This window comes from Giraffa tippelskirchi, chromosome 1 (genome assembly GCF_054371585.1).
Source record: "Giraffa tippelskirchi isolate mGirTip1 chromosome 1, T2T-mGirTip1v1.2.pri, whole genome shotgun sequence".
Classification (NCBI taxonomy): domain Eukaryota; kingdom Metazoa; phylum Chordata; class Mammalia; order Artiodactyla; family Giraffidae; genus Giraffa; species Giraffa tippelskirchi.
Genome location: NC_137275.1, coordinates 52,259,307 through 52,272,477, shown reverse-complemented (window position 1 = coordinate 52,272,477; position 13,171 = coordinate 52,259,307). Strand labels below are relative to the sequence as shown.

General features: G+C 41.2%; 1 long non-coding RNA gene across 1 annotated transcript; it reads right to left on the bottom strand.

The window, feature by feature from the left end:
- Window positions 1-363: 363 nt before the first annotated feature.
- Window positions 364-10,540, bottom strand: LOC145545909 (uncharacterized). Its single transcript, XR_014082324.1, has 5 exons — window positions 10,276-10,540; window positions 9,364-9,468; window positions 8,701-9,061; window positions 5,294-7,514; window positions 364-1,607 (listed from the first exon to the last, which is right to left on the bottom strand). It is a non-coding gene; the product is annotated as an uncharacterized LOC145545909 (long non-coding RNA).
- Window positions 10,541-13,171: the final 2,631 nt, after the last annotated feature.

Below are 13,171 nucleotides of genomic sequence, written 5' to 3'. Positions count from 1 at the left end.
ATAATGAGTGATGTTGAGCATCTTTTCATGTGTTTGTTAGCCATCTGTATATCTTCTTTGGAGAAATGTCTGTTTAGTTCTTTGGCCCATTTTTTGATTGGGTCGTTTATTTTTCTGGAATTCAGCTGCAGAAGTTGCTTGTATATTTTTGAGATTAATTGTTTGTCTGTTGCTTCGTTTGCTATTATTTTCTCCCATTCTGAAAGCTGTCTTTTCACCTTGCTTATAGTTTCCTTTGTTGTGCAAAAGCTTTTAATTTTAATTAGGTCCCATTTGTTTATTTTTGCTTTTATTTCCAGTATTCTGGGCAGTGGGTCATGGAGGATCCTGCTGTGATTTATGTCGGAGAGTGTTTTGCCTATGTTTTTTTTTTTTTTAAAGCTGGTTTGAATCCTGCCATTTTTGACCAGAAGAGATTAAAGCTCCAAGTAAAACACATGGAATTTTTTTTTTCTCAATGAGCCACTTGGTTTATCATACTCAGACATCTACTTTCTGTTTGTCAAATGTGCAGTGGATATGAGGAGTTTATATGGACATGTCAGCAGAGTTGCAGCTTCTTAACCATACTGTGAATAAAGAGAAGACAGTGTCCACTGAAATGAAGGAAGACTGGCTGGTAGGGGAGAAGAACATGTGGATTCTTATCCTGATCTTTCCGCAGAATCACCTTGAGACAGCTGGTCCAGCGTCCAGCTTGTCACGCAGCCACTCAATTCTCAAGCACTTCTGTTCTACTTGCTCCCTTGTTTCTATTGAGTTTTTGATGATTTTTTCCCCTCTTTTCTTTTTAATCTCTATTCAGGAGATGGAGCCACACATTTGAGACATTCATGCAAACAATTAAAGCCCTTTGCAAATGTGAACCCCCTGGTTTTCATGTCACTGGCCTTGTTTCAGTTATTTAAACTCAAAGTGCTCCCCAAAGCTTACCATGATACAGCCATGCACACAGACTGCTTCACCAGTAATTTTTTAAGGCTTGCAGAAGTGACCATCAGTTCATGTATATTAATGCCTTCAATTCTCAGAGCAACCTTGCAGGGTAGGTATTCCTGGATCCATCTTCTAGGTGAGAATGTTTGAGTTCAGAGTAAAAAAGCTAAAAGCTAAAAGCCGGTGAGAGGATATAAAGTGAGTTTGGAGTCCATATACTTTGTTCTTTTCTCTGCAGGAGAATACAAGACTATCTACAACAGGTACTTTTGCAAACACTTTTTCCAACCCTGAAGCCTCTTTGAAGGTTCTCCATGGGAATAAAGCTGCACATTTATTCATTCATTCTGTAACTTAAGAAAAAATTGAGTGCCTACCAGATGCCAAGAATAGTTTTAAATGCTGAGAATACAAAAGAGAATAAGAGAGATAGCTTTCCTAGTCCTCAGAGAGCTTACACTCAGAGATTGGGAAGGACAGACAATAAACGTGAAAACATGTATATGTCATGTCAGGTGGTAATAAGCCCTATGAACTAAAAATGCAGCCAGGTAAGGGCATTACAGGGCTTCCCTGATAGCTCAGATAGTAAAGAGTCTGCCTGCAATGCAGGAGACCAGGGTTCAATCCCTGGATTGGGAAGATCTCCTGGAGAAGAGAACGGTAACCCACTCCAGTATTCTTGCCTGGAGAATTTCATGGACAGATGAGCCTAGCGGGCTACAGTCTGTGGGGTTGCAAAGAGTTGGACATGACTGAGCGACTTACACAAGGGTATTAGAGGGCTTCCCTGGCGGTTCAGCAGTGAAGAGTCCTGCAGTGCAAGAGACACAAGTTCCATCTCTGGGTTGGGAAGATCCTCTGGAAAAGGAAATGGCAACCTACTCCAGTATTCTTGCCTGGGAATTCCCATGGACAGAGGAGCTACAGTCCATGGAGTCACAAAGAGTCTGACACGACTTAGTGACTAAACAACAATGTCGGATGTTAGAGAATGATGGGGTGCTGCTTTAGATGGAATGGTCAAGGAAAATATCTAAAGGAAGATGTCCTTGAGGAACGATATTTTAACAGAGACCCAAATGGAGGGACAGAGTGAGGTATGTAGTTTTCTGGAAGAATTCTGTGCAGAAAGTTTCTCACCACCGTGGGGTATCATCAGCTGTAATTTTTATCTGATCCACCATCTTTCCTAGATAGACTCTGGGAATGTGGGGAAGCCCTGTAGAAGAAGAGTCAAAGCTCCAGAGGTGATGGGAGTGCCTGGGAATGAAGGGAGATAAGCAATGCTGACCATAGATAGGAATCTGCTCTCTAAACATGCTGGTCACCTAAATGCTATGTGGTAACTTGAATTGGATCTTGGAATAGAGAAAGGATAGTGGGATAACTGGAGGGAATCTAAGTAAAGCCTGCAGTTTAAGTTAATAATATTTAGGAATGTTAATTTTCTTAGTTTCGATCAATATACTATGATGTTAACATTAGACAAAGCTGAGTGATGGGTGTGTGGGAGCTCTGTACTATCTTTGTAACACTTTCTTAAGTCTAAAATTATTTCAAAAGAAAAAGAAAAAAATTAACAAAGTGCTAGTCACTGGAAACTAGTACTATTACTGAAACAAAATAAATAAGACTGATACAAATGGAGAAACACACCATTTTGTGAATTGATGGGCTTCATATTTGAAAAACATCAATTTTCCCTAAAATGATCTATAGATTAGATATAATCCTCCCAAAATTTTTGCAGATTTTGTATCTAGGAAATTGATGATTCTAATTTGTATGGAAGTACAGAAGACTAAGGTAGTCAAGGCAATCCTGAAGGAGATTGTACCAGATATCAAGACTTACCGTCACTAAGACAGTGGTGATATGAGTAGACAGAGACTGGAACAGAATAGACAGTTCAGAAACACACCTTATAAAGTCACTAGATTTATGCCAAAGGGACAATAAAATACAAGTTTTCTTTTTGCTCTTCTAATGCCCTATGGAGGTTTAGTTGCTAAGCCGTGTCCAACCCTTTTGCAATCCCATGGACTGTAGCCCACCAGGCTCCTCTGTCCATGAGATTTCCCAGGCAAGAATACTGGAGGATCTTCCTGTCCCAGGGATCAAACCTGGGTCTCCTGCATTGCAGGCAGAGTCTTTACCAACTGGGCCACCAGGGAAGAATTGTCTTTAATAAATAGTGCTGAATCAATTGGATATTCACGGAGAAGAAAATTATGTAGGCAAGTATTTCTCAGACAAGGCACAAAAAGCACAAACCACAAATTATGTGATAATTGGACTGCTTCAATCTAAGAACTTCTTTCATTAGAGGATCCCATTAAGAGAATGTAAGAACCATAACATGAGAGAAGACATCCTGTACTATATATATCTGACAGAACCTTGGTATCTAGAATACATAACTAACTCTTGTGAATCAATACGCCAATTCAACAAATACTATCAATACACAAAACAACGTGGATAAATCTCACTAACATGGTAAGCTCAAGAAGACAGACAAAAATGTATATATTGTATGAATTCATTCATATAAAGTTCAAAAACAGGCAAAACTATTCCGTGTGCTATGCCAGGTTACCTTTAAGCTGACTATATAACTGGAAGAGGGTCTGAAGAGGCTTCTGGGGCGTGGTAATATTTTATTTTCTGATATGCATGCAGTGTGCTAAGTCACTTCAGTCGTGTCTGACTCTTTGTGACCTCATGGATTGTAGTCCACCAGGCTCCTCTGTCTGTGGGATTCTCCAGGCAAGAATACTAGAGTGGGTTGCCATGCCCTCCTCCAGGGGATCTTCCTGACCCAGGGATCAAAACTGCGTCTCTATAAAGGAATGCATTTTTTAGGATTTGTATACTTTTTTTTTACATACATATATAATACTTCTGTTCATTGAAATGCTGTATGATTTAATTGGAAAAAAGTCTAAGTTGGGATTACATGAATAATTTTCTGATGAGCTGTGAAATCATTGTTTTATAATATTATCTATTGCTGTATAACAATTATTCCAAAACTTTGTAGCTTAAAACAACAAACATTATCTCACATGGTTTCTGAGGGTCAAGAAGCCAGAGGTGAGTTAGCTGGGTAGTTCTGGCTCAGAGTGACTCATGAGGTTGCACTCAAACTGTTGACTGGGGCTTTAGTCATCTGAAAGCTTGACAGGGGCTGGAGGATCCATTTCCCCCCTCATTCACCTGATTGGCAGGCCCCAGTCCCTCATCAGCGATTGGCTGGACTCTCAGTTCCTCATAATGTGGCCCTTTCCATAGGATGCCTGAGTATCCTGACAACATGGCAGCTAGCTTCCCCCAGAGTGAGACAGCTGGGGAGAAAGAGGGTCCAAGATGAAAGCCACAGGATTGTTTTTTTAAATAACCGAGTGTAGAAGTAATATACCATCATTGCTGCTGTATGCTATTGTCCACATGGATTAACCCTAGCACAGGGATATGAGACCACCCAAGGAGCTACGAATCCTTGAGGGCCATCTTGGTGACTGGTGCCCTGGCCCATCTTCCTCACCACCTCTTACTAGAATATTTGTAGAAATTCTAAGATTCCCAAACTTCCCATTTCTCCTGTTAAAATTTTGTCAATAAGCACAAAAATCTTCAACTGCTTTTAAACCCATAACCTCATTGGAAAAACTTGCTGGCAGGGGCGAGGAGATGCATGGGAAGAGGACAGATTCTGCCATTGCTCCCCCTTGGGACATTTGCTCAGTGAAGATGGCCTTTGAGGCCTGTGATTACAGAAATTCTAGCAGCCTTCTCATGCCTATTACCTCAACATAATGACTTCTTTTGATCACTGCTGCTGCTGCTGCTAAGTCGCTTCAGTCGTGTCTGACTCTGTGCGACCCCATAGACGGCAGTCCACCAGGCTCCTTCCTCTCTGGGATTCTCCAGGCAAGAATATTGGAGTGGGTTGCCATTTCCTTCTCCAGTGCATGAAAGTGAAAAGTGAAAGTGAAGTCGCTCAGTCGTGTCTGACTCTTCGCGACCCCATGGCACAGATGCCTGCAATTCCACCAGTAGATGCTTACACCATTAGCAAGAGCTGTTTTCTGGCCAAATGAAGGTCCATGATCAGAACACCTCAGCAGTGTTGCTCAATCATGGCTGGTCATGATAATATCTTGCTGCTGCTGCTAAGTGCTCAGTTGTGTCCAATTCTTTGTGACCCCATGAACTGTAACCCACCAGACTCCTCTGTCCATGGAATTTCCCGGTCAAAAATACTGGAGTGGGTTGCCATTTCCTTCTCCAGGGGATCTTCCTGACCCAGGGATCGAACCTGAGTCTCCTGCTTGGCAGGAGGATTCTTTACCACTAGCGCCACCTGGGAAGCCCATGATAATATCTTAGGAAGCTCTTAAAACTACCAATTCCTGACTCCATATGGACCCACTGATTCAGATCTTCCAAAGATAGTCTCCTAGGATCCATACTGTGAGAAAACTTCCCAGGAGATTCTGAGAGAGTTAGCAAGGTTCCTCCACAACAGCTCCTGCCGTGGTGCTTGGAAACCACTGATATATCCCATTAATGTATGTGGGTTTCAGAACCTTTTCAGAGAGGGATATTCAGCGAGGGGAAGCCATTTGTTCACAAAGAGCCCATTTTTCTTTCTACCTCCATCTACTCAATGTGCTGAGTGAGATAAACTTCTCGGCCTCTTTGAACACTTTGTGGTTCCTCTGTCTCACTTTGGTTCCCATCACGTCAGCCTTGAAGGTGGAGTGGCCTGTCAGCACCACATCCTTCTGAGTGGAGCCATAGAATCAACTTTATCTGCTCAGCTTCAGACTCTGCTGTGTGAATCCAGCCTCAGGGACTTAGGGACTTAGGCTCAGGGGCTTAAGGTTGAGAGGACACAGGGCCGTCTCTTGACACAGCCATATGTTTCCTCTTTGGCAATAGAAGGACACAGTGCCTTCTAGAGTCTGCATAGACATGAGATTACAGTTTGTGGACTGGATGAATCTAGAGACTTTTCTCACCTATAGGAAAATATGCAAAGCATGTAAAAATCCTGTAAAGGACGTGAAAATCCTGTGAAGCACATTTTAAAAACAAATGTTTGCTTTTTCATTCATTTTCTTGACAAACATTTACTGAGCATCTCTGGCCTTACCTTTGGCTCTCTTGCTTTCTCTCTTTTTTAAAGAAATAAATGTTTAACTTTTATTTTATTTATTTGTCTGCATTGGATCTTGGTTAGCTGGGTCTTTTTGCAGCATGAGAGATCTTTAGATGCAGCATGCAGAATCTTAGTTGTGGCATGTGGGATCTGGTTCCCTGACCAGGGATCAAACCTGGGCCTCCTGCATTGGGAGCATGGGGTCTTAGCCACTGGACCACCAAGGAAGTCCCTTTTGTTTTCTCCATTCCAGTCCCACTGGCCTTTTGCTGTTCTTAGAACAAAGCAGGCACCACCCACTGCCTTAAAGAATGTACTCTACTCAACACTGGGCCAGGAACACTCTTAACCAGGTATCCACTTTGCCAACTTCCTTCCCTCCTCCAAGTCCTGCTCAAATCCCACCTTCTCAATAGACTGACCACCCTAATTTAACACTGCAAGCAGCTTCCCTTCCTGACCTTGCTCTTTTTTCCACGGCGTTTTTCATCTTTTAATATATCATATACTTTATTATGTTAATCATCTTTTGTTTGATTTCTTACTCTTGAATGTAAGTTTCATCCGGTCAGGAATCTTTGTTTTGTTCACCAAGCATCTCAAGCAACTAGTACAGTACCTGGCACTTGAAAGACGCTTGATGCATATTTGTTGAGTTGTCAAGTTGGTACTGGAATAGTGGCAAACAATACATAGGTGATCACTGCTATCACAGAGCATATAATGTAATGGAGGAGACTTAATGAACAGTTATAGAATTCTTGCTTAGTGGTCATTATGTGGTTAGGATGGATGTATTCAGAGCTCTATAAGAGACTGTATGAAGTGCCTGCCTATTAGGATTCAGGGCTGGTTTGCTGAGGGAACAACATTTAGCAGGGGAATAGGAGGTTGAGTGGAGTAACTTAGCTGAAGGAGGGAGGAAAGGCAGAAGAAAGAACCATGAATCTACTTGAATTCCAGATCTCAAGTACTTTACAGTAGCCTAGCTTCTTCTGACAACTGAGTATGCTCCCCACAGCCTCATCTCTTTTCTCTCAATGAAGCTATTCAATTAAGTTTCTAAAAATCTGTAAACCATTTCCTTTACCTCTTGTGTCAATATCTGAACATCAACTTCAGAATATTTCTCCTGCTATAGATGGATATTCTTTGGTGATTAACATTCTTTATCTCCTTAATCAGATGAAAACACATAAATAAATGCTTTTAAAAATTCATGAATCAGTAAAGTTTGAATGTGCTTGGCAATGAATCAAGAGTTCCAGAGATGTTGTCTCAGAAACAAAACCAGATAAAGGCTGAGATAAAAGTGTTTCAGGTTGAGTTGAAAGCCTTAGTTGATGGGATGAGTAATTCTTCAGGTATTCTTCCAAGCACTTGAAATAAAGTACTTTCCACAAAGCACCTAAAAAAAAAAAAAGATCTGTTAAGGGGATTCTGAGGTCAAAGTTATAACAGTTATTCACCTGCAACAGATCACCTGACTCCATTAGGTGTTTTTTTTTTTCCTTTTTCTCAGAAGAACAAACACCTTTATAAGGAAACATGTAAGTGTGGAGTAATGAGTAGGTGGTAAATACTGTGAAAAAGATCAGAAAAGCTCATGAGCGGTAACAGACCTTAAATATTCATTTGCTGTGGAGAAAGGGGAACCCTTATGCACTGTTGTGGGAATGTAAATTGGTATAGCCACCAGGGAAAACAGTACTGTGATTCCTCAAAAAATTAAATATAGAACGACTGTATGAGCCAACGATTCCACTTCTAGGTATTTATCCAAAGAAAACAAAAACCTAACTCGAAAAGATATATGCACCCCCATGTTCACTGAAGCATTATTTATAATAGCCAAGATATGGACACAACCTGAGTGTCCATTAAAGGATGAATGAATAAAGAAGATGTGGTAGATATATACAATGGGATATTTATTCAGCTATAAGAAGGGGAATCCAACATGGAAGGCCCTTGAAGGCAATATGCTAAGTTAAATAGTCAGATAAACAAAGACAAATACTGTATAGTCTTACTTACATGTAGAATCTAAAAGAAAAAAAAAAATACACAAAAAACCCCCAACTTATAGATACAGAGAACAGATTGGTGGTTCCCAGTCAGGGATAAAGGGTGAGTAAAATGGGTGAAGGGGGTCAAAAGGTAAAAACTGCCAGTTATAAAATAAGTAAGTCATGGGGATGTGATGTACAGCATGATGGCTACAGTTAACCATATTGTACTGCATATTACTAGAGAGTAAGTCTTAAAAGTTTTTATCACACACAGAATTGTAACTATGCTTGGAAATAGATGTTAAGTGAACTTATTGTGGTGACCATTTCATAGTATATACAAATACCAAATCATTGGAGAAGGAAATGGCAACCCACTCCAGTGTTCTTGCCTGGAGAATTCTATGGACCAAAGAGCCTGGTAAACTATAGTTCATGGGGTTGCAAAGAGTCGGACATGACTGAGTGATTAACACACCTATCAAATCATGATGTTGTATATACCTTGAACTAATACGCTTAATGTCAACTCTATCTCAATAATAATAAAAAAGAATAAGAAAAATGCACTTGTTAACTCACATCTGGGAACTCAACCTTGGAACTGGAAGCTGGAGGAAGAGCAACATCCTTTCTTGAGCTCTGTGTTCCCAGCTTCAGAGATGCCCCTGTGATCAAGCCACAGGTGAGATGGTACCTGAGGAAGAGACCTAAAGCTTGCTGAAGGAACACAGGTGGCGGGGGTCGGGGTGGGGGCTCTGCCCTCAGAGGACTATAGCTCCATTAATAAAGCTTCGGAGGACTTTGTGTTCCTTTTACTCCGTTTGTTTCGTTTTTTGTTCAGTTGGCTGGTTTATGGAGAGGAATGCATAACTTCGTTTGAGAGTCATGATGGTTGTGATCATTTCAAAGGAAGCAGTAACTTTTATCTCAGGGTTTCTTTCTGTATCAAGCAGAAAAGGCTAGGTTATGCTTTTCGAACAAACAAGCGCACGATCTCAGTGGCTTAAAACAACTTTTCATGTAATATTACATGTCCAATTTGGGCTGGGCAAGAGGGCTTGACTCATCATACCTAGGATCTCCTATTGATGGAGCAGCCACCATCTCTAACACTGTGGGTCACCAGATCAGAGGGAAAAACTGGAGGGTTTTACACTGGTAACTAATTGGTCATAACTCATTGCCCCAAATTAGTTACATGACCCCACCCAATGCCAAGAGGAATAGGAGGTACAATCTTACCATATTCCTGGAAAGGAGGAAAACAAGAAATATTTGGCAAACAGCTTTAATAGCTGTCATTCCAATCCTCGACCTGGCCATTTATTACTGGGTGTAAAACCCTCTCTGAAAGAGATGGGAGCATTTCTTTGCAAGGGTTGAAAAGAACCTGAAAATTGTTGTCCTGGTCTTAAATGCAAAAGAAAGGCTCTACTGAGTCATGGAGGGAATAACTGAAGGGGAATCATGAATCCACATCCTGTTATACCCCTGTTACTTTTATTTCTGATGAAGAATTGTGTCATTGTCATCCATTCTTTTTTTTTTCCCATTTATTAGGTTCTTTTTTTAAAATTTGTTTTTGATTGGAGGATAATTGCTTTACAATATTATTGACTTCGGCCATACAGCAACATGAATCAGCCACAAGTATGCATATGACCCCTTCTTTTTGAACCTCCTCCCAACCTCCCACCCCATCCCAACCCTCCAGGTTGTCACAGAGTACTGCGTTGAGTTCCCTGTGTTATACAGCACTTCCCCTTAGCTATCACATCTGTCAGGCTAGACTTAGTCTCCAAATCTCAGGTCCTTACCATTACAAGTTTATTTTTCACCCATGCTACAAATCTACTCTAGGTATGTATATATCTGCTCATCTTAGTCAGAGGTGCAAGAGCCCTGAGGCCACATCATCAGGTGTTTCCACATCACCCTGTAATTGGACAGTGAGACGGTGAGCCCTCAAACCACTCTGCAAGTTTTTTCCTTGGAAGGGACACATATTACTTGTGCTCCAAGTTTTCTGGAGACACCAAGCCATGAGACCATATCCAATTCCAAGAAGGCAGGAAAGTGCAGTCCTACCATGTGCCCAGAAAGGAGGGAAACCAGGAAAATTTGGGGAGCAACCCCATAGACTACCCCACCAACCAGGCATGGAATGGAGGCTAGAAACCCTCTTGGAAGGAATTGCTACGGTGATCTCCAGGCAGTCCAGGACTGGTGACTAATATATGGAGTTGAGCAGCTGAGGAAGAGCTTGACTTTCCCAAAGCAGTGTAAAGCTCGAAACTATTTTCCTGCTCCTTTTTTCTTCTGTAAGATAAACCAGGCATGATTATTATCTCCACTTTAAAGAAAAGAGAGGCTCCACGAAATGAAATGTTTTTCCAGATTCCATGCTGCTTCAGGTGACAAAGGCAGAACCACCACCAGAGTTCCAATTCAGAATCCTCTTCCATCCTGATGTGTCAGCCACCACTCTGGGTAGGTCTTTGGGTATCAGGGACTCCTGAACCCCAATCTGTGTGTTAAAGTAAGATGTGATGTAGGAGATTGGAGAAAGTGGCTAGAAAGCAATAAGACTGGTAATTCGCTTGATGTTTGAAGTAAAAAGATGCCTAGTTCATCAAAAATAAAGAATTCAACATTACTTCCAATATAGACTTTTAGACCATATAAGCAATGCATAATCATTGTAAATATTTGGAAAATATTTAAAATATTCAGAAAAAAATAAAAATGACCCACCCGGATATAAATGCTGTCTTTAAAAAGCTTGTTATTCAAATGAAAATTTGGGACCTGTTAAAATAGATGAAAGAAACTCAAGGGTACTCGCCAAGGAGCTTAAGAACAAGTCATCATTATAATTGCAGTTGAAGCCATCTCCTCTGTAGCTTCCTGATCCTCTCCTTTTCCCTCCAGAGGTAACCAGCATCCAGAACTTGGTGTTTATAAAATTTTCTGCATGCCCTAATGTCTAGTACATACGAATATACTCATGAAAATATATAGCATTACCACTTATGTTTTCATAGGTCATTTAAATGGCATCATACTATGCTACATTTTGGCAACTTGCATATTTTTTCTCTGAATATTATGTTTTGAAGAGTTATCCAGGTTGGCACAAACAGCCCTAGTTCATTCATTTAGCTGCCTAAAACAGCACTTCTCACACTTTAATAAGCACAATAATCACAAGGGGATCTTGTTAAAATACAGATTCTGGTTGGGTTGGTCTGGAATTCTCAGGTGGAGCCAATGAGGCTGGTGAGGAATCACATTTGGGGGAAAAGGACTGTATAGTATTCCTTTGAATGCACATGGCATGATCATTCATCTAGTCTCCTGTTGATGGACTTTTAGCTTGTCTGTAAATTTTTGTTTTAGCCATTACAATGTTATGGTGAGCGTTTTTTGTATTTTGCATCTCTTTTGGCACACCTGTGCAAGAGATTTCTCGGTTACAAACAGAGGAAAGCAATTGCTGGGTTACAGGGTTCAATTTGACTAACTCCTGCTGAGTTTCTCTCCAAAGTGGTAGTTCTCATTGATCATTACCAGCAGTTCAGAGGAATTCCTTCTGTTCCACACCCTGGCTGCACAGGCTATTGTCAGCAGTGAGTTGTTTCATATATTTATTGGACATTGACTTTTCAATCTTTCTTCCAATCTTATGTGGTGGGTACTCATCTCAGTGTGTGTGTGTGTGCTAAGTCACTACAGTTGTGTCCAGCTCTGCGACCTTAAAGACTGGAGTCTGCCAGGTTCTTCTGTCCGTGGGATTCTCCAGGCAAGAATACTAGAGTGGGTTGCCACTCCCTTGTCCAGGGGATCTTCCTGATCCAAGGATCAAACCCACATCTATTATATGTCCTGCATTGTCAGGCAGATTCTTTACCACTAGCACCACCTGGGAAGCCCACTCATCTCAGTGCTTAACTCAAAAACACAATTTTCTTCACTTTACCCAAAGACAACTGAATTTTAACTTTGAACTTGTATTTTGCAACACTGTTGGAAACTGAGTCTTGCTCAGTTTGGGGTGCTCTCATCAGATGGTAAAGAATCCACCTGTGATGCAGGATACCTGAGTTTGATCCCTGGGTCAGGAAGATCTCCTGGAGAAGGAAATGGCAACTGACTCCGATATTTTGCCTGTCCATCACCAACACCTGGAGCTTGCTCAAACTCATGTCCATTGAGTTGGTCATGCCATCCAACCATCTCATCCTCTGTCACTTCCTTCTCCTCCTGCCCTCAATCTTTCCAAGCATCAGGGTGTTTTCCAATGAGTTAGCTCTTCTCATTAGGTGGCCAAGCTATTGGAGCTTCAGCTTCAGCATCAGTCCTTCCAGTGAATATTCAGGACTGATTTCCCCTCAGGATTGACTGGTTTGATCTCCTTGCAGTCCAAGGGACTCTCAAGAGTCTTCTCCAATACCACAGTTCAAAAGCATCAGTTCTTAGGTGCTCAGTTTTCTTTATGGTCCAACTCTCACATCCATACACGACTACCGGAAAAACCATGGCTTTGACTATACGGACTTTTGTTGGTAAAGTAATGTCTCTGCTTTTTAATATGCTATCTAGGTTTGCCATAGCTTTTCTTCCAAGGAGCAAATGTCTTTTAATTTCATGGCTGCAGTCACCATCTGCAGTGATTTTGGAGCCCAAGAAAATAAAGTTTGTCACTGTTTCCATTGTTTCCTCATCTATTTGCCATGAAGTGATGGGGACCAGATGCCATGATCTTCGTTTTTTGAATGTTGAGTTTTAAGCCAGCTTTTCACTCTCCTTTTTCACTTTCATCAAGAGGCTCTTTAGTTCCTCTTCGCTTTCTGCCATAAGAGTGGTGTCATCCTGGAGGAAACTTCTTCTGTTGAGGATGGGGTGGAGTGGAGTGACAGAAGTCCTCTGTCTCATCCTTTTGTCTGTCCTGCTGGTCTTTACTGGTCCCCTAAGGGTGTATGCTTTTGCAAATGAAAGTCAGGAACAATCCTTTGGTTTTTCTTTCTGCTGGTCACATCCTTCCCCTGAA